Source organism: Halichoeres trimaculatus, unplaced genomic scaffold, assembly GCF_033239565.1.
Source record: "Halichoeres trimaculatus isolate MK-OKI-2021-1 unplaced genomic scaffold, fHalTri1.1 fHalTri1_scaffold_9, whole genome shotgun sequence".
NCBI classification, from domain to species: domain Eukaryota; kingdom Metazoa; phylum Chordata; class Actinopteri; order Labriformes; family Labridae; genus Halichoeres; species Halichoeres trimaculatus.
Window position 1 is genome coordinate 30,432,331 of NW_027437188.1, and position 24,327 is coordinate 30,456,657.

At 38.7% G+C, this 24,327-nt stretch overlaps 1 protein-coding gene across 1 annotated transcript in view; it reads left to right on the forward strand.

Annotated features, from left to right (window-relative positions):
- The window catches only part of tenm4 (teneurin transmembrane protein 4), a 223,760-nt gene that overhangs the window by 25,835 nt on the left and 173,598 nt on the right, over positions 1-24,327 (forward strand). The window lies entirely within an intron of this gene.

A 24,327-nucleotide genomic window follows, 5' to 3' on the forward strand; every position in this document is an offset into this window, starting at 1 on the left:
AACAAGCATGCAAATATCACAGTCTCACAAGTATTACGACGTCTGCTAAAACTACAGTGTTTTTACTGCTAATTCACCATGTACAGCTGAGCTGCTCAGCAGAGCAGAGTCCCTGCATCCAGCATCTGAGGGGGGATACCCAGCTCTTGGTGGGTGTATCCCTCGGTGGCGGTTGTGTGACTAACTGACATGACAGAGGAGGAGCTGCTTTATCAGATTACTCCAATAAAAAGAAAGGTACCTGGTGTCATCACGTTTGAAATTTCGCGGCCATCTGGCAATGACCTATTTTCAGAGGCATCAAATCTCAGTCTAGGATATCAGAAAAAATACAATATCTATTTTTTTTTAATTCAGGGGGTGTAAGGTCTTGTTTTCAAATTTATTACATTATATGTAAGTATTAAATCAGGCATCAGCATGATATGTCCCCTTTAACAAGTCATTTCAAGCATGTATCCAGCTTTTTAGACTTTTTTTTTTATTAGTCAAGCAGCATTAATATTACAGTGACAGGCTTTTAAGCTCTGAAGACACAATGTGTGTATCAGACATATTTTAATAAAACAAATCTAGGCTGACATAAGCTAAACTGTAGTCTTCATCTGAACTAATTATAAACATTGCGCTGACTGGAGGATTAAAAGAAGGTAAAGTAACCAGCAATTAATTGTTTTTACAATATATGTGATAATTATTGCACTAATTCCCTAATGGTCTCTTCACTGTACCGCACATACAAGAGATGGGAATGAAAACAGGCAGCAGGAAGTAATTAGATGTAATTATTTACCATGTTTTAAACACCAAAGATATGGAGAACTGCTTCCCTTGTGACATAACTGTTTGTGTAAACATATTAAATGTGGGAGAAAAGGACGCTGGTGGTAATTAAATAGTGTGTGACCCTTCTGAAAAAGTTCGGTTGCTGTTATAGTTTGTTTTGGTTGAGAAGCATCTGAGCGATTTGTTGATTGCATTTTTAAAAAATGTCAACAACAGCGTCCTGTCTTCTTTGTTTTTTTCTGACACTTAAAGTCCTCAACCATTCTCATGACAGTGTTTGTTGATTGTTCTGTGTTCAGACATATTTTAATGAAATAAATCTAGGCTGACATTAGCTAAGCTGTAGTCTTCATCTGAACTACTTATTAACATAGCGCTGACTGGAGGATTAAAAGAAGGTGAAGTAACCAGCAGTGAATTGTTTTTACAATATATGGGATAATTTTTATTGCACTAATTCCCTAATAGTCTCTTCATTGTACAGGACATACAAGAGATGGGAATGAAAACAAGCAACAGGAAGTAATTAGATGTAATTATTTACCATGTTTTAACACCAAAGATATGGAGAACTGCTTCCCTTGTGACATAACTGTTTGTGTAAACATATTAAATGTGGGACAAAAGGACACTGGTGGTAATTAAGCAGTGTGTGACCCTACTGAAAAAGTTCAGTTGCTGTTATAGTTTGTTTTGGTTGAGAAGCATCTGAGCGATTTGTTGATTACATTTTTGAAAAAATGTCAACAACAGCGTCCTGTCTTCTTTGTTTTTTCTCACACTTAAAGTCCTCAACCATTCTCATGACAGTGTTTGTTCATTGTTCTGTTTCCATATAAAGGGACCATTGAGTGTTGACTGCAGTGACATCTTTGGTTAGATTCTGTAGTGTTTTTCTAGGATGGACTGTTTAATAAATGGACATAGTCTGTGTGTCACCCATCGGTTTCTGGAACAGAGTTTTGAAGAAAATTGTTGGCAGGCGCTATAACAGCAATAGGACGCCCTCATGTCAGCTGAGCTCTGCCTCTGGTTGGACTTAACCCGTGTTTTAGCCCATGTTCTATCACTCTCATGTTTTTCTTAATTCTGCTCCAATGTCCTTTTTCTTTTTGCGAGTCCAGCTCAAGTGTCCACCATTACTAAAAAATAAATCCACTGAATAATGTTCTTAAAAAAAGACAGCTTGCATCTTACCGCTAAACTTCGACTGGTATAGTGTCACCAAAGGGACTTGGATTCATGTTCTTCAAGACCACAGATCAGAGAAATAACCAATTTGATAAGGCATGGATGATATGCTTTTCTCGGGATTAAATTCTATTACGATTTTTGGGGTGCCGATTAAGTTACAAGTTTTGCGATTTTTAGTTTGCTTTTTTATGCTAGACCACGTGAAAAAGTTATATGGTGATGATTATGTTTACAGACTATATGAGGAGCCATATTTTCCCATAAAATGCACATCACCTGAGTCAGAAAGAAACATTTAACCCTCTGCTGGAGAAAAGTGGTAACTTTATTTCCAATCCAGTTTACAAACAAAGACTAAAATGAAGAATTTGGAAAAAAAAAGTTATTTCTAAACAAAAAATCCTGATATATTGTGCAATGATTTCTTTTCTCCCACCCCTACAATTTGAGCTCTGGTAATCACATTTAAAGTCATGCATTAAGTACAGGCAAATATGTAACAGTGCAACCATTTCAAGATTACTTATAAAGACCTCACAGGGCCTTTACATTTTTTTATGTGACACAGTCAGGTACGAGTTCAGAAAGCATGTTTAAGTTCAACAAAAATACTTAAACTGGTGAATCTAGATTGAAAGAAAATCAGACTGAGACAACGTGATCCTCTTACACACAGGACTGCACAAAGACACACTCACTCATAAATAAAACCTTTCACAGTCCCTCAGAAACAAGCATGTTTTCAAAGAATAACAACTAAAACAGGGCCTCCATCAGAAGTACTGACTGCAGTATATTTCTCATATCCAGCCAAAAGAAACACTGAAAAAATATGGCAGAGGAAGACATAAACTAAACTACTGTGCCTGAAAGAGACATAAATTTAACTGTGATGGAGAATAGAGGGTGAAGCAAGTGTTTTACATTTATGAGTGACATGTTTCAGCTTTTTGGACCTCTCATGTTTAAGACAAGCTATCAAAGTCGACTATGTGGTCGGGTTACAGTTGTCAGTGGTTTTTATATTGAAGTAAAAATCCTTTCTGCATTTATTTTTGCAACATTTAGGAGCTTCTCTGTTTTTCAGAATGTTTGACCTTTTGATTCACTCTTTGTGTTAACTGCGTTCACATGATGTTATCCTCACTTTGTTTCCTGTGTGGTCCCTTGTTGTTCACAGAAATAAAATCTAGAAAAAGCAAAGAGCATATTTCTTAGGTCTTTGTAGGGTTGTTAAACATGAGGGTACAAGTAAAAAAAAAAAAAAACTAAGCACATTAACAAAACTGCTCCAAAAAAGAAAGTTTTAGACACAAAAAGAGGATAATTTTCTTTTGTATTACCTGCACACAGCGCTGGTACAGAAAAGTCACTGAACAAATGCCAACACCCCAACCTTAGCCAGGATTTTTTCATTTTCTTTCTGGGCATAAGCCTTTGGGTGGTGGAGCGTAGCTTCCAGCCAACAGCATGCAGGATGCGAGGTCAGGGCCCAAAAAAAGTGTAGCGACCAGTTACATTGCTCTGTCTTTTCTCCACTCTCTGGCTGTATGCAACCCTTTGGCTGGATGCTAAAGGGTAGCTTGTGCGTCCGTATGAGACAGCAGCGGGCTGTGACAAAGCGCTGGTATTTGAAGACCCTGGGATAAGAAACGGGCTGCTGGGATGTGGATGTTGAAAAAGCTGCAGGTGTGACCGAGGGCAGGGCCGAGAGGCCACCCACAGCAGGCAGGATGAAGCCTGAGCTCCTCCTGCTTTTACACTTAATCCAAGATCCTGTGTGTGAGGGAGGTGTGGGGGTGTTTGCTAATGCTTCAGGATGGAACTGCTGCAAAGCATTAAAACATAACTTCTCTCCACTTTTGCCTCAAAGTTCAATCTGTTGACTTTTTATGTAGTTTCTTTGATCTTTTCTTTCAACAAATTAATAAATCAACACTATCCTTTAACCAAAGACTTTGAAATATTACAGTTGTTTTTGTTTTGATAATCTTTGACTCCCAATGCTTCAGACCAAGCTATACTTTTCAGCCCAACTCGTAACAAATTCATGAGAGCAAAGGTCTTTTCCCTGCAAAGTGCAAATTGCATGCTTCAGCTCTGAAATTCATGCATTGAGAAACACCCTTTAGGTTGGTTCATTTCCTGAATAAAAGGCTTTGTTGACATGCTGTCACCAATTTTGTATCTAGCAGCATTGTTATTATCCAGCTATGTTGTTTGTCAAGGCCGCTGCGCTTTATTTTTGTCACCTTTTAAAGCCTGGCTAATTAGCTGTGTGGATTAATGAGTATTTTAATTTGTTGTGCATTTTTCTCTGCTTGAAGGTTCATACTTTAGAGAGCGCAGTGAATGCTTCACAAGAGCTGTTAAGAGCTTTAGCATTTTTCTATATCAAGTGTTATTTTTTCAGTCAACACAGGGCAAATAATTTATTTGATTATGTAAACTACTTCATCTTACTCCCAAGATTCCTGTTTTTGTTGTCATGCACATTTTAAATCTTGTTTTTTCTTGGCAATTAAAAGCTTCCTTCCAACTAGCATTCAGGCTTTGTATGTTAGGTGCACATTGGCATCAGGTCTGATGTAGATAAGTATGGATAGGCGATGCTTAAGTTAATCCAAAATGGTATCCTTTTATTCCCACTGTGAAAAAGACGATTTAACAGAATTAGAATTATATCTATTAGTAGATTCATGCATAAAGGCTTTATCAGAACTGCATCTTCCCTAAACTATCCCTTAAATAATGTGCTAGTATTTAGGGCCAATTCCAATTGTGCTGTCTACCCCTTTTGTCTTACCTCCTGCCCTTGGCCCTCTGTTTTGAGGGCCAAGGGAAAGGGGTGACAACACACCCTGAGAAAAGAGATGCAGTTTAATTCCCGCTACGTATAAGAAGCATGGACTGTATAAGTAATAGGTGTTGTTTCTCTGACGTCACCTGTGTGTTTCTGAAACAGACTTTTGAAGCATATCGGCTATCATGGCCATATTGGATCGTGAAGTTAGCGATTAAGACAGGAGACATTGTTTGAACCACTCACTAATCACTTCCAGAGCCAGCCTCATGCAGACACTCAAAAAACAGCATGTTTTAGCACTTCCACATTGTCTCATATTCTTAGACCAGAGGTTGCCACTTAAGCTATATCATGTAGTTTCTGAATACTGTAGCATTTGCTTTTAATAGCTTATGTAGCTCATGCAGCTCCAGTATGCAGCTCAGCTGTCTAATTGTTACACATTGCAATGAAGTATGTTTGCTGTGAGTTTGTCGCCCTGGTCTGACGATCCAAATAGCTATTATTAGCTACAGCTGTCAATACATCAGCATTTGGTAGATCATTATAATGAGATTTCAAAATACAACAAACAATTCAAAACATGGCCAATATTTACGTGGAGTAGGAAAAAATTGGCTACCTGATACAAATATATATAAGTACCACTATTTCCAGCAGTTTTGATGTAATGGGAGATTTGTCATACCCGTTGGTTTCAAGTGAGGTCCCAGTTTGTCTTTGTTTCAAGGGCTTTGTAGCCCATCCCCTAGCCCTTCCCCTAATCTTAGGGAGAATTGGGCCATACAGTATTGTGTTATTATTTACAATTGTATTTTTTTTTTTTATTCTATTAAAAATTCTTAGTACAGAAATGTAACAAATCAGTAGTGTTTCCTTTTTTTATCCTGGAAGTAAACAGCATGATTCATCGCAATTTTTTTCTTTGCTTCCTCTCACATAACACATTATACAAGTTTTAAAGGCCACAGACAAACAAGAACTCACCAAGTGAAAATATTTCAGGTGTAAAATGAAGTTCACATAAATCAGAGTACCAGCTATTTATTTCCTGACACTACATCTTGGATCAGATCCTAAAATGAGAAGTGTTCCTTCTTTAACACAAATTTATATAGTGTTTTCCCTAGGTTTACAACTTTGGGTGGGGGTGGCGATGTTGTTGGCAAGGTGGGCATGCAGGAGAGCGAATTTGCATCTCCACAGAGAAGGCGTTGGGAGATGTTTCTTGTGGTAGTTTTCCACCTCTCTGTCCGCTACAAGGAAAGTGCTTGTCTGTGTGTGTAAATGCATGCACGTGCTACTATGCCTGTGAATGTGTTGGGATGGAACCTCGCCATGCACGAAACAGCACAAGGAGAAATGTGAACGTGACGATGTACAAATGGCATCTAGTCACACACATTAGATGAATAACATAAGTCTATTTAGTCTGTTTAATTAAAAAAAATTAGAGAGGGAACTCTAAATCACTTCTACTTCTGTGATCTGGCACTGGAGCTGTGATCTATGGAAAATAAAATTAACTTGGCTTCCAGGAGGGCAGCTGCCTCCATTTGAAGGGGGGGCTATATAATGATAGGGGAAACACTGTATATATAGGCACCATGGCATAGTGGCAGAGTACAGAGTGTACTCGTGGACAGTTTGTTCCAAACAACTAACATGATCGTGGCTTACAGTGAGTGACTTTCAGGAGCAGACAGATAACTTGTCATGGCACACCAGAGAATTTAGACGCTACTTAAAATAGTGTTGTACAAGAAGCAGCAGACAGAAAGACAAGTTGAAGATGACAGTCAGAGGGAACACATCTTCTTTATTGGGCTGAGTGTTCACAGGTTGATGGCCAGAAAATAAGGCACCAAATCTAAATCAGACGGCTCAGAAAAGCAGTGTTGCTCCTTACCCTGCAGGAGCATGATTGCGCTGCTTCCAATGCCTCCTTCAGAAAGGTAAGATTCAGCTACAGCAATCTTACATCAACTTATAGGGAACTAAAGTGATTAGATCCTCATCAGAGAAAATGATAGAAAAGGAGAAAATACACAATGGGACAAATATTACACTCTACTGTAGACTTTGTTGGAATGACTTTTTGAAGAATTGAAGTAACTGTGGATTTGAAATTTAAAGATTTGCTCTAGATTTAGATCTGTGGTCGAGTCAAGATGTTTGATAATGGGTATGAAGCACAGAGACAGTTCTGCTGTGAACTAAAAGATGAGCACACTCTTTCAGTGTTGATGGTGATGAAAGGCTAAAATGTTGAAAGAGAAGTGGCAGTAATGAGATGCACCTTTGGATTGTTGACAGGTTGTTTCACAAGTACGGGAACTAAATGTTGAGATGGTGTGAACTAAAAGTCAGTGTACAGCTGGTTAAGAGTTTTTTTAAATGACATGATTCATATTATTTTACTGAAGTTATAACTGGCAAAATGCATTTTTTTGGAATTTCTGGATCATCCACATGTGTTTTTTGACTTCCTGATGATATACTAAAAATTGTCCAAGTCAGGATGTTTTTACTCAGTTTGTTGGACAGTGCTGCCTTTTAGGTTATGACGTAAATGCATGGATAGTGATTAAAAGCACTTTTTTTTTTTTTTGCTATTTCGTTTGATTTTGTAATTATTTCAAGGTTTCTCGTCAGTGGAAGGGTGTCTTAAAGATGCTATGAGGAGGATCTGTTTTCATTGCACTCCCTTGCCACCTTGTGGCCCGGAGTCTCTGCACTCTGTCATAAATTACTAAGACATGTCTGTAATGTGTAACGTTAGTAAATCCTGGTTAGCTATGTCCTGCCAGTCATCTACCAAGCAGAGCTAACGTAACCTCACTCTTCATTTTATTGATAGACTCTCAAGTTTGAACAGACCACTTCAGAATAACTGCTGACTGTGGGTTGGAATCAGCATTATCACTAACAGTTTAGCCCCTGTGTCATTGAGTGAAACAGCTGAAGCTAAAGGCTAATTAGCCTTTAGCTGCAACTGTATCACTCTCCTGTTAAGCTTTCTTCTGCTCGTCAGTCCTTTTTCTGCCCGACAGTTAGACTCCTGTGTCCACCATCACTACAAAATGAATCACAGAAATTGTTTTTAGCTGAGAAAAACACGTATCTGTGTTTTATCTCTTTTCTCTACTTAACTTTGTCAGCCAGCGTTATGTTGTCTTAAGCCGCGTTTCCACCAAGCAGACTGGTTCTGTTCGTCTTGGTAAGGCACGCATTTTGCTGCGTTTCCACTGACTTATCCCGGGACAGATCCCCAAAAACCGAGACGAGCCGGCCCACTTTTTTGGGACCCTTCCGCATGGGTGCCAGACTGAACCGATCCGCTCTCGAAAGGTGGAGTAACACACTGCCGACTGTTGGTTGGTCGAAAGAATCGTCACTTACCCCGACAACGGCTGTATTTCTCCTTGTGGCACACAGACTTCTCTGAAATAAAGCTTGATTGCACTTTGTATCAAGGAGCTACATGCCAGTCACAGAGAGGACAAAATGCTGCATGTCTTCCATCCGTGCTCTTTGTTTACTGTGTTGCGTTTTTCTTCTTTGTTGGATTTAATAGCGGGGTAAGCTTCTACGGCGTCACGCTATTGTTTAACAGCTGTGGCTTCCGGCATCCAGCTTACACGCCGCCCACCACAGGAGGGCACGGTTTGCTGTGGAAACGCAAACTGGATCAGGCTTAACTGTACCAAACCGTCCCAAACTGTACTGAACCAACCAGGACTGCTTGGTGGAAACGCGGCTATAGAGACCTAGACATACTGTAAAGCAATCCAGTCCTGGTCGACCTGAACTAAGAAGCTAAGAGGTAGCAATTTAAAATAACCTTTAACCAGCAATATTGGCACTGATAATCTTGTTTTAAATAGAAAGAGAAGAAGACATTCTGTATTTTGAAGCACATCAGGGGGCTGGTTGGACTCTAAACACTTAATATCATAGACGCATAGATTTCTTAAAAGTGAACCATACCATATGACTTGGCATGAACTTGTTGTTTGGCTAACTTGGCTGTCAAAGAGTATTTTTCAGGACTGGCACCATGGAGGGGTTGTTATGGAGCCTAATTGCCCATTATTGTGAGAGGGTTGGTGCCCCCTGTTTAACTGCTGCCCTTCACTCCAGGGCACATTTTGACAGCATGATTATTGTCAGATATGCTCTGAAAATTAAAATCAGAAATTTCTGGAGGCAGTTTTTCTGTGAAAAAGAGAACCTGTCACTTTGGTAAATCTGAGACAGAAATTATATTTGGGTAATGCATGCTGTCAAGTGAACACAGCTATTGTATATAGTGAGACTGCTTTCTCTGTTACAGCCTTTTTCAGTCAGGGAAGTAAAAAGAAAAATGAATACACCCTCAAGTGAACATCCCAGTTCCTTCTTTTGTAGTAAATTCCTTTGCTTTATGTCCTGATGTTTCTGTAGGATACCTGAAGTATTGTGTCAGAATGACAGTATTGTGTCATTTTGTTCATGATCTCCAGAATTACAGAAAGAGTAAGATGTGAGGTGGTTAGCCTCCTCTCCGTCTCTGGACTGACGTGGATAGTAGTAACACAGCTTCATGCGCACTATCTGTCACTATTCACGCCATCTGCCGCCCTGTGGGACTCAGTTCTCCCACACAATGCCACTTTTCAGCCCCAAGAATTACATCCATTCTCTACAGTGTTCATAATTCATTTCGCGTGTCATTTTCTATTCTGTGAAACTACCCCGTGTTTTGCAGATGTAGTGCACCTCTACATCTCGTGCACTGTTTCATTCACGGTGTGTGTCATACTGCCTGAATGCACTTGGTGATGGAATGGTGAATTTATAATTGTAATATGATTTGAACCCATCTCTGTCGCATATGTGATATTTTGCAGGACCATTGTGTGTCAGGGTATATGAGATGCCTATCAGGCCTTGTAGCTGTATATTGAGTTCAATTCAACCATAAACATTGTTTATGTAAAAACATGGTTTTAAATTGGATGTGACGCAGACAGATTGTCATTAGAAAATTTCTTGACTTGATCGTTATTTACTAGAGCTTTGTAGAGCTTATGTGATATGGATGTATCATATGCAGGGGGTCCACTGTATTAAATCTTTAGAGATACATTACATAATGAATCTTTTATTTCCACTAATAATGTATTTATTCAAGGGAAACTGGGATCAGTGCAGCTTTTCGTTGAACCTGCAGATAAATAATTGGACACCAGAAATTATAAGACCGTAAAGTCTGTTAAAGTCCCCATCAAATGCAAATAATTACCTTTCCATATTATCATATAAATATTTAATATTTTATCTGTACCACACAGTCTCCCTCCCCTGGTACCTGCATGTGTAACATATGCAGTTGAAGCTCATGAATAAAAGTTCAATTTAACAGTTCAGTGGTTTTTTCAGGGACTTTTGGGTTGTTGAGTGAATGATGTCATTGATGGACCAGGATATCTGATCATAGAGTCAAGTTAGTAATAGTAACACTCAAAATAGTGCACTGTATATACACATGTCTCTGCGTGAATCGTGTGCTTGTGAATCTTCTCCATCTGGGCGCCATTCATCCTGGCACCTCAGGGAGTTTTTTTATTTTTGGAAGCACAACCTTTTACGTTCTTGGAGTCTTGAATGCCCTTCAACATGCTGCTGATGTTTCACTGGAGCAGGCTGAGTGATGTGGGAGATTTGTGGATGAGTTAAGCATCTCTGTCTGTATCAGGTTGGTATAAATCTACATGCAACACCTGTGGTGTTATCCATTACATGCATATACCGGTACTGCTGGCCCATTTCTTGCCATGATGTAACTCTCACACCCTAACACCTGTTCCAACCTGTGAAGGGAAAAAGAATCTTGCTCTTATCGTTCTGAACTATTTTTGCTTTTCTTTTCACATGCTGAGGTATCGCTTCTTCTCCTACATGACACTCATGTTCTGCTTCATGTGGTTAAATAAAATGTGAATCCTATGAATCCTATAAGATTTATAATTAGTGAATGAATGAATTAAAGTGTTGAAATATCTTCACTTCTGGCTGGCTTTCAAGCTTTCACGCAGGTTTCAAATCCAAGAAAATCTAATAATATTTGTAAGCTGAATTTGAAAAACATGCATTCTAATGCCCTTTAACAAGTCCATGGTTAGTTTTTAAGTATTTCACTTGAATTTCACAAGTTTTATAAAGTAATAAATTAATATATCTTTCTTTAACGCCTTCAAACACTAAGATAGAATTTTAAAAAGTTCAAAGACAGAGGCATACAAACTCTTTATGTGGTGGGGATAAAGCTGTCAGAAAGAGACAAGCAGACTTTTAGAAACACAAACAATCAAGAAACGTTACACAACCATGTTCTCAACAGAATCATAATGGCAAACAGAACAGAAAGCTCTATAGAAACAAACAGAAAAGGCTTGAATGTGAATCCAGGGAGCAAAATATAACAACATAAAAGTTGCATTTCCATTTAGCCCTCAAGTGAACACAGTTTACTTAGATGCAGAATAAATCTTTTCTTGTTTTCTTTCACAAAATGTTTTATGGCAAAAGAGAGGAAACTTGGCTGTGATAATTGGTTGCATGAAATCATTGTGTGATCACAAAAGTTTTGCTAACCAAAGATCTGTTACACAGTGTACTTAGCTGGTGGCAGGTTCTACTTCCCATAGCTTGAACCAAGCAGCATGAAATTCCTGCAGTCTTCATGATAACATATTTCCCTCAAGAGTTAAAAAGATCTACTGTATCTCTCCCCTCTGTTATGTAAAAGCTGCCTTTTCTTTCCTCATGGTTTCTTTTGCTTCTTTTCTGGACAAATCGGTTTACTGGCAGGACCTTGGGGTGTCTAGATATGATAATTTTGCGCAACCCAAGTTCAAATGCCATTTTGTATTTGCGAAAACATTCAAAACCAAATGAAAGGAGTGAATAAACTGCTTAAATCATCGTGCCTGATGTTAGCACAGCCAGAGAGAGAAACAACTTGTTTGTCTTCATTGGGAATAAAAATGTCCAGCTGTCTGGGTATTCAAATGGTGTGCAGCATTTAAATGTGCTATTTACACAGCACCAACGCTACAAAAATCATTTTCACAGTCTTACTCTAGTCATACCAAAAACTTAACCCCAGTATACTATGTGAAATAATCCAGTGCACATGGTTTTCTGTTGGTGAAAATGTTCATGGAAGTAATTACACAGGTAATCATCACTCAGAGGCAGGCCAGAGGCAGAGACATGAAAACAATTCTTCTGGTTTTATGTTACGCTGTCTGCTAAAAGCCTCTGGTTGCTGGTATGAAAGGACTACTAATAGCTATATACACTGCTGCAGTGTGATTCATCTTGAAGATATCAGCGATCTGAGTACGCTTCAAAAGAAACCTGAGAATCTTTGAATAAACATTTCCAGACGGTCTCATTGGCTGGAAGAATTATTGATTAAAAGTTCCAAAACAATATTCTCTGTCATGAAAGGAACAACATTTTTACTCAGCTAATATACTATAATATGTCGTGGCTGACGATAATGAGGGGGTGGAATTTTCTGTTGTGGTTGTGCTTCATGTGAAGCCACGAAAAAGCAACCAATCAACACAGCTAGGTCCTCGATTCTTCTATGAAAGCAGCCAAAGAACAAGAACACATCCAGCTGAAAACCACATTCCTATGGTGACACAGCGATTGCACCGATGTTGACAGCATGAAATGCAGAATCGCAGCATCAGAAGGCCGTGTGATATCAAGGGCAAACACTGTATTTTTTTTGTTTTAATAATTCATAAGCTTAACTGTAAACAAACTGCCAAAGGCAAAGTGATTATGCATGTTTAAATTCCCTGATGAAGTAGCTTTTTTACTTTGCATTGTACATGGAGTTGAGAGAGCAGCTCACTGATATGTGGCTTTTATTAAAAGATGATGGAATATTTATTGACCTATCAGTGAATTCAATTGTCTTTGAGGTGAGGAGAAGTCGCAGAGATATTGTTTTGTATCTCCACTCCCTGTCTGACAGTGCGTAAACACGAGAAGTGCTACAAAATTAAATGCCCCGTCAGCCAGGACCAACCAGGTCTATTCTCATTTTGTCACAAGAACCAGCTCATAATGAGATTAGATACCCCGGCTTTGGCAGACATCTTGAGTTTCATTTTTATTTATCAATCATGCATGAGGTCGCAGAGATAACACCAAGGTCAGCAAGGCTCTCTGGCAGAGGGACTCCCATTAATACTACCACGCTCATCTGTCTTTCACACTCAGGCCAGCCATGCACCACTTCTCTGCAGTGGCTGCACAGAGCAGGGCAAAGATTCTCGACACAGGAAACATGCCGGTACATTTAAGTAAGGCTGCAACTAATGATTATTTTAGTAATCGATTACTGTGACGAATATATTTATGATTAATCGATGAATAAAAAAAACCAAACATCCGATTTTATTTTAGTTGATGACTATATTTTGCTTAATGATATATACAAAGAAACAACATATTTGAAAATAGTTTAGGCTGACCAGATACTATATTTATAAAGTTTAACAAATTACATGAATGTATTTTCCCTTTAAGAATCGAAAGTAAGGGCAAAATGATAGAAAATATATTGTTATGTCATCAGATTAAAAAAAATTACTGGGCCAAAAAGGTAAATAAATAAAAATGTGTCCTGAGTCTTTTCACCTGCAGGTCAAACAGTACACCCCTTCTGCCCTACCACTATCTGTAGCAGCTAACGCTAATGCTAACGTTGGTCTAATGAACTCCTCGTGGTTTTCAAATGGGGTGTCGATTTAATAAAAAGACTAAAGGAGTCCTAAAAGACAAACCATGCATTTGACAACATATAAAAGGAGTGTATGTGGGATTTTGTAGCTCTTCACCTCTTTGTTCAGCTCCCTGGCTCATCATTGATGGGCCCAACATGTTTGGGTTTTTAGCGCTGGATCATTGCAGTCGTACTGCCGTGCCATGCAAGGTCATTTTTGCAAATGTTGCAGTTAACACGCTGTGTGCACTTGCTCAGCGAGAAATACTCCCAAACTCTGTAATTTTTTAGACAAACAGCTTTCTCAGGCTCCGCCATTGTTCCCGAGTTTACTTGTTTCCTTCACCTGCCAGCTTGGCTTCTTCTCCTCCATGTTGATCTGTTTACATGTGACAGATACAGCCATGCAGACCAGGTAATCGGCAATCCAGTCTAGTAGGTGCCAGTAATGCACCTTCAGCCAGTTGCCAACCGCTAAATAATCCAGCAAAAAGAAAGAAGACAACTAAAATGAAGACGAACGAATGCAGTATTAGTGCAGCACTGTGCATCGATTATGGAAAAACGTTGTTGACGCTTCGAGTAATCAAATTTTTATTGCAGCTCTACATGTAAGCAGCAGCTTCCACAAACACTGAGTAAAAGTTAATGATTTATGAATGTGATATTTGACTTTTCAAATATTTTCTTGTCTAAAATGTAAAAGCCTTTTCTTTTGTCTTAAACTGGACCAATAAAATGTTATCAAGGATAGTTGATAAAAAATGTATAATGTGTTATTGTATGATAGACTCATATGACCAAATATGGATGTGTGGCACCCATAGAGAGATTCATCTTCCCCTCAAAGTAAATGTAGCACCCAGAACAAACTGATCAAGGGCAGCTCACTGGTCTGATCAGCGTGCAGAATGGAGGACAGTTGGTCTGGCCCCGATTTTGACAGGTTTTAACCTTCTGTACCAGGAGGAAGCCCACCTTCCACAGGACAGACGGCCAACCTGTCTGGACAGACAGTAATGTGTGCACACATTTCAAATTAACACTTCCTTTCAGATTTATCTCCGGAGTGCAGCAGAAAAGATTACAGGGGTAATATGAACTCTGGTGATTTTTCCTGCTAATTTTAGCCTCAGCACAATGCGCTGAGATCACCTGCCTGTGGACTTGAAATACGCCACATGCACAGACACTAAATAACTCTGACTATTCGTGCAAAACAAGATATGCTCAAGGCAACGCCGTGTGACTTGAGAAGTAGGACAGTCTCGACTGCATTATAACTGAGCATATATGGCAGCCTATATTTGTTTATCTTGTGGCTTTAAGTATTATCAAAACCACAGGGAATTATCGCATAAGTCCAAACATACGCAGGGCTTTAAATTGATACATTTTTGTGGGGAACTGATTATAATATTGAAGCATGTGTCTTGATTTGTATAATAACCACTGGAAACTATCATTTTTACATTGATGTTCATTGATTCTTTAGTTTTTAACTTGACATCCTCATCATATTGCTTTTATATACTGTGTTTCACTGGCTTCTGAGTCTAACCAGACAGCGGCTCAATCAGAAGTGAATAAAGTTTCAGAGGAGAGGGACCTTTATTGTGAGCGAAGCCTGACTCTGCCTCTGCCCGAGCAATTTCTCCACAGATTGAAGATATCTTCTCCTGCTCATCCCATTTCCTGAAGGCCAGTTTTTTTTTTTTTTTAACTGCCATCCATTTCTAAGCCGTGATGGCTGTCAATATGAGCACAGTTCATCCTCTTTTCCTCATGTTTTCTGTTTTTCTAAATCACCATCTCCCTCTGTGTGTCTCTCCACCCCCTTTCCTTCTTCTTGTATTGGTGCTTTGGAAATCACAGATTTGTCTACAACCAATCAAACACAATGCTGCTGATTATCCTTAACCACTGGAAACAGAAAATCCTAAGATGGATTTTTGTTTCACATGAGATTAAGCTTTACAGGGGTCCAGGCCCGGGAAAATCCTGCCCAGTATCTGGTGGAAGAACACAGCCAAATAAATCTCAGATACACACAATTATAAACACATAAAAGCACTGCGCCTTCCTCTTTGTTGTGCTGTCTAACTGAAGATAGAGCGCATGAAAAGATTTGAGTATAATGAAGCAGCCCAAAGATGGACGTTGAATTAAAGATGTAAGAAATCTCAACCTGTGACCGCCTTCTGTCAGAACATCCTTAAACCTCGCCCTCATAAACCAGACCTGCCTTTTAAAAACTTCTGTCTGACAACATTTGACACACTGATTCTAATTTCCCCTTCAGTCACGTTTTTATATGAATGCTCCTTTTGCTCCTGGCTCTTTCACACGCAGTACAAATGGAAATCCTTAAATACGGACAAACAGTAGATCATCAAGACAAAGGTTGAAAAATCCATTTTCTGTCTCTTAATTACATTTTGCCTCTAGTCTCATATATTTATTTCTCCCTCTTTGCTCCGTGCACGTCTGTTTGGTCAGTTTAATAACCATGGACTCTTCCTGACCTGCAAGAACATGAGGCTCTGAATATAATCCCAATGATCTACTTTGCATAGAAAATAATTAAAATCTACGGCTCTGATATTTTCACATCTAATTTGCGCTCCATCTCTCTGAGGTGTTCTGTAATGCACTTACCAAAAAGAGCACTTAATTCCTTGATTTCCATAGACAAGTACTAAGTGTAGTATTTAGTCTTCTCTGTTGATCAGAGGAGAGTTAAAAGGTTTAAAGCACTTGATTTGAACATCTTGATGAAGATAAACTTGATGTGTGAGTAATTTTCTGTATCTAGGGACTCGGTGACAGTTTTCTATTTGCTCTCCCTCTGGGCCATCGGCCTGTTTTCCATGTCCATTTTCCAGCTGGCTAATGCAGTCTTTTTAATTCGTGGCAGCACGATTACTGATCAGTTCAGAAGCTTTCTGTGTTTAAGGGAATATTTATGAGTATCTACACCACAGGTCAAAAGTTTAGACCAGTCCATTTTCTCTTTCAAGTCCACTGATAAGCTTGAAATGTTACAAAGGTAAGTCGTGAACTGCCAGAGGTTAAAAAGAGGTAAAGTTACCCAAAACTAATAAATTAGCAACCTAAGGCTGTTTTTTAGGTAACGGAGAGTAATCAAGCCTTGAAAGTTGGCGAAACTGATTCCTACAGGTCTTCCAACTTTTCTTGACAACTTCCAACCATCTTTGTGTATAAAAGTAGTGCTTGATCACACTGCTGTACTATACCCTCATGAGTGAGCATTACTGAACAGTATTGTACTGCAGAAATTCTTGTAATGCCATAAAAATGAGCCGGAAAAGGCAATTATAGTAAGAGAGACATAGCATCAGAGTACTTCGAGAAATAGGTCTATCCTACAGACAAATGTCAAAGAAAGTCAAGGTGTCAGTGAGTAGTGTCCATCAGCATCAACAGATATTCAGAAACTGGGATTGGAAACTCTGACAGGAAGAGGTCTGGTTGATCCAAAGCTACAACAGCTTCACAGCTTCAAAGAGGTTATGAAGAAGTCTCAGTTTCAGTTACTGTGTTGAGAAGATGTTGAGATGCAGGTTGGACAGGTCAAACTGCAGAACGAAAGACATTCATCGCTGCAGTGTCAGAAGAAAAAAAGGGTTGCCTGGGCCATCAAACACCACCAATGGACTCCTGAAGACAGGAAGATGGAGCTATGGACTAATGAATCAAAGCTTGAAATCTCATCATTAGGAGGATTTTGTATGCTGTAGAGTAGAATGATTCCTCAGTGCATGACATCAAATGTAAAGATGGAAGAGGTAGCATGATGGTCTGGGGCTATTTTGCTTGATCCAGGGTCTGTAACTTGTACAGAGTGAGAGGTACCATGAACCAAAAACATCAGTCCAAGCCATAGACTATAATTTATGGATGTAGTCTCCCCGATGTCACCCATCTGCTACTAAAACAGATTTTTGAAGCAAATCGGCTATCGCAACCATATTGGAAGTGACTGGGGCTTCGAGTACAGCTATGGGGTGCTCGTCTGTCACGTGAGCTGAGCTGTGCCTCTGATTGGGCGAGCCTGGGATCTTAATATCCTCTAAACTGCCGAGTAAGAAGAAAAAAGATCACATCCTGTACAGTTTGTACCGATGGTGAAATTGCTTTTTGACTTATTGTGTATGTGACTTCTGGTACTTCTGGAGCCAGCCTCAAGTGGACACTCAAGAAACAGCAGATTTTAGCACTTCAGCATTGTCTCCTAGTCTTAGACAAGAGGTTGCTGCTTGGTCCAAGCTCTGCCAGGACGACTTTAAGAATAAAGAAGAATAAAGAAGAAGATAGTCAGCTTGAAAACTCAGAGTGCGCTGAAAGCATAGTCTCAGTATGCAGACTTGAACCCAATGGAGCTGCTTTGGAAAGAACTGGACAGAAGAGTGAAAGCAAAGAAACCTACAAACACCAAACATTTAGAGGAACTTCTGCAACAGAGCTGGAAGAAATTTCTGATGGATATTTGACAGATACAACAGCTTGAGACACTCCTGGTATTCTCTCAACAATACAAATCAAAGGTGGACACTTTGGTGAAAAATTTGAAATAGATTTTGGTTTATAAACCAGTTTTATGATTTAGTTTTTAACATCATTTGTGTGTTCTTTACTTTAATTTCAGAGTACAATGAGACATAAATAGCATAATTTTCAATGAAAGTCTGAAAAATTTGGGGTTTTCTTAAACTTTTGACTGGTTATGTATTATTCACTGACGTAAGGAAAGGCAAACTAGCAGTTTTGCATAATGAAGCAAATTAGGTTAATAGGTCAGTTAGTGTTCCCAGGAGGTTATTTGGTGACTAACCATTGTTGTCTGCAGGGTATTTCAGTCCCTGTCAGGAAAAAGTGCTCTCTTTCTGCTGACACGATAGATATGGACGCTGACTCTAAGTGAAGGAAAAAGATGAAAAGACAGAGATGCTAAAACCTGCAGCCACTTTTTAAAGTTTTTTCCACAATAAACTAATGTCTTGTAATCAAGCCTGTAGGATCCATGCTGTCTCGGTAGCTGCATGCTTTTCTTTTTTCTTTTTTTATGTAATATATTAACTAATGAATGAAAAGAGGATTAGAGCAGTAAACATGAGAGAAGACAGCAACCTTAGCAAAAAAAGAGAAAAATTAGCACTAACCGTAAAGCTCAAATTTCTGAAATAAAAGGAAAGATGTCAGCAGCAGTGACCGTTTATCACCAAAGATGCTGCCTGAAGCAGACTTTAATACATTTCCTCTATAGGTTATCGTGTGTTTTTTCTGTTTTAATGTCCCACACATAAAACTGCTTCTGGTGCTGCATGATTTAGAAAGCTGATACATAACATAGGCCTCACTGCAGCCACATTTCCCCTATAGTTTGAGATTATTTATGTTTCTCTGAGGTAGATTTAAACCATCTTAAATCAGAGCATTTATTATTCCAGCTGTTGTGAAAGGGTCGATTGGTGCTGCCTGTCTCCACTGAAATGTTTTCTCAGCTGCTCTGGCTGCATTATACACACCTCCCCAGGCAGTGGACAAGAAGCAGGACCAACCCCCCCTGTCAGGACGAGCCCCCAGCTTCCACCCATGGGAACAGAATGGATTCAGGAGGCTTATTAAACTGGTTTAAGGGATGTTGTATTTTCTATTTGAGGCTGAAATAGTCTCACACTCTTCCTGTGAGTCTTTAACCCCACATTTGACACAGTTTGTGTGATATAGCCACCCTGCTTGTGAGGATTTGACCTTATCACACTTCTTAACCTCTGCTTTTTGAGTAAGAAAACAGTTTTTACAGTACTTGGCTTTTCTTGAGAGGTCTAACTTCTTCATTCAAAGTGTACTGTATGTTGGATTTAGTTTAGTCTCCCTTTTTTTAACCCTTGACCCACCTTTTAACATTGTGATATTAAGAATTAGCTCTAGCTGTCAAGTCAAATTGCACAGGAGGTAGAGTTAGTGACTTATTTTCCATGGCCAAGAATTAATTTGTCTCCTGAACAGAGCTAATCCATCCTACCACTGAAAACAACCATTGTGCTTCGAGCTGTGCTGTCCGTCTCAACAGGTCTCTTGTCTTTGATTGAGGAGTCTTTTTAAACAAACCAGCACCCTGGAGTTTTTTTTTCTATCCCTGAAAAGTATATCACAGTTTTCTTTGTATGGAAAATCTTGCTATAATGATGGAGAATAGCCGTTAAAAAGTGGTGCCACCAGCTCAGTTTGTAAAACTAGATCCCAGCATGCTTTGAGCAATGATTCAGACAATTGCAGCACACCATGAACGGGGGCGAATCTTTAACCACAGATCTTACTTATATTGGGTACTCCCTCTTATCCTTCAGCTCACCCGCGTGTGAAGTGGAGTGTAGTGTTTCTGCACAGTGTTTTCTGTGGAGTTAAGGGGCTGTTACCAAAGCAAGAAAAGAAAAGAGTGATCATTTCCTAAAATTCAGCTTCTCATTCAAACTTTGCCAGCCCTGGTGACTACTATACTTATCCAGTAATAAAGGTTTCACTTAATGGTAAATATACCAAATATTTCTAAAGTCTGTAGTGTTGCAGTCTTTCAGGGGCAGTCACAACTCATTAGTCAAAGTATCCACTTTGAAAAATGTGCACAAGCTCTTATCACACGACTATAACAACACTTGAATTACATGAATACATTTGAATGTAAAGCTTAAAGATTATTTCAAAAGGGAGTAATTTACACATTTAATTATTGCTTGACCCTCCTTTTAAATACACATTCTAATGCTTCAATTAGCATCACAATACATTTAAGTCTGCATAACCTCAGAGAAAGGGTTTGAAAAGCATTTTCAGAAACATGAATGTTTTTTTCTTCATAAGCAGTATATATTGAATGTGATGCATTCTCTTCATGAACTTCTGATAAGTGACAAACGCTGATTTTGGATCAGTTATGGTCATCTTTTCTGCGGTTGAGTTTGAAGAATAAAAGCAAGAAATATCTGTAATTGAACCTGCAAAAATCTCAAGGAACCCATCAAAGAATGCCTACAGATTTAGCTGCTGATAGCGATGGTTGATCCTTGTTGTCTGAGACACATGATGAGCAACCTGAGGCAGAGAAAATGTCTCAAATCGATGAGGATAATGGCATATAAAATGTATACATTGGATGGAGGCATTGGTGACATTCCTCTTTTCACTTCACATCCTCAGACCTAGATGGACTAGGATGGAGACGTTGAGTATATAAGTAGGTCCTTACTGCATTAGGCACTTGAGCAGCGCTTTTTTCACTTGGATATAATGACATATACTTAAAATCTGAAAAATAATTACTTTTTACTGAATATACATCACCACCATTTCCATTCATATTTTTCTGTGAGCCATTCTTTTCAAGACAAGAACCTTATCTGGTTCTTATGGATTCATCTGAAGGATAAATTCCTACGTCAGTGATAAGATCATTTCAAGGACTGAGAAATACAACCCAAGTCATCTCCAACATAAATCCAGTTTCACTCAAGGTAACATGTTTTCCACAGCTTACCTTAGGATATCTGTTTTTCTGAAGTTTCATTCATCCAAGAATTCATCCAGGCGTTCCTGCCTAGGTAACAGTGATTTCTAACAGCCCTGTCATACAGAGTTCAGAGGTCGCCCGCAGTCATTCTCCTGTTATGGTAAGGTGGAGCGAGTGGTGCAGTTCAGAGAGCAACCTAACCTACAATCAAGTGCTTAAGTTTATAACTGCGGTGGTCTCAGGACAAGACGCTGAGAGCTCATTACCCTGTTTCATTCTGGTGGCACTGATGATTATTTTTGTGTCATTATAGAAGGACGAGTCAATAAAGGATAGACTATTGGGAGGCACTTCATTATGCTATTAATAGGACTGTGCATTCCTATTTCAGCACTTTGGATGGCAAACAAAATGTAATCAGATCTTGTTCCATGAAGTCTCTGTGGTTTTGGAATAACCTGCCGAAGGAGATCCCATTGGGCAAGTTAATTTATTTATCTAGTTTATTCATTGTAATGGTTTTTTAAAGTATGAAGTAGTTTCAGGCTTTGGGAATTGGAGGATAAAACGGTCCAAAACAAAAACAGTTAATCAGAATTGGGCTTTGTTGTCATTATTTTCAGCATGACTTGGTGTTCATTAGGTACAACATTATTACTATCATCACTTAGGCTGAGGGATGTTGCTATAATCTTCCTGAAAGTCTCTTCAGTATAGAAACAAAGCATTTCTTACATGCCATCTCCTAAGATTGTGTCAGGGACATTCACATAACGGTTTCCTAATGGATGGGCAGTGAGCTTCTTCAGCCGCTTCCTGAGGAGAGTGCACCATAGATTCAACATGCCAGATTGTGCAGTGTGATTGATCAGAAGTGTGCTTCCATTGTTAGACAGCCTCTGTAACAAGGCGGTGTACATGGTGTGTCATGTAGCTCTGAGCCATTATCTCCAGGCCAGTACAGAGGACCTCACTGTAACCTAAGCGGCTCTTTTGACCCGAGGCACTCTGCTTGCCTGTGCCCAGCTCCCACTTGTGAATTAGTCACTCTCTGACAGGTGGGGATGGATGCCCATGATCCTGGCCAGATTCATACGCCTTTTCACCTCCATCTATCATCACCCACGGTCCCTTTTGTTTCAAACTTGCTCCTTTACCACTCCGTATCTATTACAGACTGTTTACTCCGGGTCGAGGTTTGATAGCTGTGGCTTTGGTCCAGGAAGAGATGAACTTTCAAGTTTCTATTTTTATCCTTCATGTTTTTTGTTTTTTTTTATACAAATACGGTACATGTTCTCTTCTCAAAACATAAACCAAACCTAAACCACCATAAACTTTGATGATTACACTTATAAGAAAGCACGAATGCTGTGAAATAAATGACGACAATCATTACCATGTTGTCTGAAATTGTCCAGTTATTAAACCCTTTTGGCAGGAAATCCACAGGCTTGTCAATAATATTTCAGAAGTAAGATCCCTTTCAGTTGCCACACAATCTATATGGGTGACTTCTTCTGTGATAGTTGGAATAGTAGTGATAAGAAATTAATGCAAATTCTTTTAGCAGCAAGTAAAAACATAGTTACGAGGAAATGGCTGAAGCCTGATCCGCCAAATATTGATGACAGGATTGTAATAATACATCAAATATATATTCTAGAAAAAGCTGTCATTTTCTCTAAAGGTTCAGAAAGAATCATTTTAAAGAATCTGATCCAAATGGACAAAATATGTTAAACCTGTGAGACCTGATTTTATTTGAGTGAAGAAGTGAAGATTTTTATTATCTTATTTTTGGCTTGCTGTTGGTTTTCTTTGTTTGAAAATTTGAAATGGTATCTTCCCATTTTTCGTTTTATGTCTTAAGTTATTTAAAAAAAAAACTTTGAAGGGCTAAAATGTTCTAGTATGTTCAAGCTTCAAGTTTGTTTTCCTTACTATGCTTGCTGAATTCAACAGTGTATATATATATATGTATATATATGTATATATATGTATATATATATATATATATATATATATATATATATATATATATATATATATATATATATATATATATATATATATATATATATATATATATATATATATATATATATATATATATATATATATATATATATATATATAGACAAAGCAAGCATCCTTGCTATTTCATGGTGTTCTTTTTTCTTATTTTTCTGTGCTACTCTGAAGCTGTGTGGGAGACAGATTGTAGAAAACTGAGAGAACTATAACACTATTTGAGCCAAGTATGTTCTGAACTCGATAGTATGATGCAGACATTTCTCTTTTACTTTGTGGTCATCACAGTAAGCACACTTTACAGTGTGTGGGCTCCCCTGTGTGCACGCAACTGTGAATATGAGGGTGTGGAGTGAAACAAGTGCAAAGTGAGTAATCATTCATCTTTGCTTTTATTAATGAGACGTGTTTTTAAGTAGCTGAGATGGATCTGTCATTTTCTGGCTTGGCACTCTGCTCAGTGTTCGGGATGCATTTTTCTCTCCCACCTCTGGCACTATTTGCTCTTTCGAGACCCAGTGTGTGTGGGCCGATTGTAAAGAAGTGCATGCTTTGCACCCTCTGAAATGACTGTCTTCTCTTAACACAGTTGTATTTTATTTCTATTAACTGAGAGTACTAAAAAGAGAAGAGCTAAATCCTCCTAAATAGGCATCAGGTGTTGTCAGCAGGGTATTTAGAATTTCTTTCACCACATTTGTCAATTCAGGTCTGTGGATTTAATATCAGTTGTGCTTACATATCGTCACCTTATTGAAATAATGACACAATGTCATTTTACCATCTCTGGTAAAATCGCCTTAATTTTGACCTAAAAGGATCATGCTCTTTATGCCCTATAGGACAATGGCTTATGTTAAGAGGGTGACTTAGGCCATTTTATTTCTAGCCTAAGTCAAAATTTTATATTATCTAGGAAAAAATTTAACAAGCTCTTATGGTGGCGGCCGCTTCAAGAAGAAACCGAAACTTTAGTACAGAAGAAGCTGTAAACATGACTCTTGAATCAGTTTTAACTGGTCAGTGATTAGGTTCACTATCATAAAGACTAGGGTATAATGTTGTGTAGTAATTTAGTCTAAATTTCATCAGTTATAGTTTAACTACAAATTTAGCTGCTTCTAGCTAGCTACCTGTTCCTGGCTAGCCCACTTATTTCTGTAACCAAACATAAATGAGCAC